Genomic DNA, 1,209 nt, shown 5'->3' on the forward strand with positions numbered 1-1,209 from the left:
AATAATAAATATGAACTCTTCTTGTATTTCATTAAAGACGAACTAATGGTACTTCTCGACAAGTAGTATGTTTGATTTCCATTCTTACAACTTCTCCTTAAAGGCAGTGGTAGCTTATGATCAAATGATTGCAACGACAAGCCAATCGTTAATCAACATAACTTTTTAATATTTGATTTTAATTTATTTATTGATGTTTATAACTCTATTAAAAATATAACCAACAAGTTAATTTGATCTTATTTATACAATGATCTGATACAGGCAAGTGGAGTATCTACCCATTGGTATAATTACAACAAAATTTCTAAAGGAGAAGATCTTGAGGCCTTCTTCTTTTCAGATGCCTCGGATGATTATTAGATAAATTACGAATTAATGAAGGAGCAAGTGAGTGTTTAGGAAGTTTTTTATGGAAGGATCGAAAAATCGACAGCGGTGCTCACAACTTTAACTTACCACCCTTCAACGTCCCCAAGTTTTGGGAAAAAAAATCTAACGATTGGTGATGGCGAAAATTATGAACGTAAATTTTGTATTTTTTTGTTTCTGCAAAAATTCGTGTTTTAAGGTTTCTCGATGTGGGAATTACGAATATAAATTTTGTTCCTGCCAACAATACAACAGTTTAAACAAAAGATAACATTCACTTACCACTTTTTTGTGTCCCAAAGCTGAAAAATACCTAGAATTATTAATAAGTAATAAATAATAAAAAAATAAAATAATAAAGAGAAGAGAAAGAGAGAAAAACTTTATTCAAAAACAACGAAGATGGAGCTGCCTAACATGGTTGTGTTGCTAGTTACACAGCATAGTTATTCAAATCTAATCAGACAATGTTTTTTAATCTTACAGGTACAGGTAGGTACAAGTAAACAATAAATACTAATAGTACTAATATATGACTTTTTTTGTTTCGTTGCTTTGGTTCTTTTATCTTTTTCATTATTTATTTTCTTCTTTCTATACTTTATTAATTTTTTTTTGTTAATCCCTCTTTTTTTCATATTTCTCTTTCTACCCAACTTTTTTTTCCCTTATTATTCACCTCTTTAACATAAATAAAACACTCTTAAAATACAACCAATATTCATTTTAAATAGATAGAATATAAACTCGTAATATAAAATGTCATATAATTGATAAAAGTAGTGATATATAGATATATCATACACCATCACCTGCATGGGAATTAGCTCGGAGATT

This window comes from Halyomorpha halys, unplaced genomic scaffold (genome assembly GCF_000696795.3).
Source record: "Halyomorpha halys isolate HHAL.00 unplaced genomic scaffold, Hhal_1.1 Scaffold356.1, whole genome shotgun sequence".
In the NCBI taxonomy this organism is placed as follows: Eukaryota; Metazoa; Arthropoda; class Insecta; order Hemiptera; family Pentatomidae; genus Halyomorpha; species Halyomorpha halys.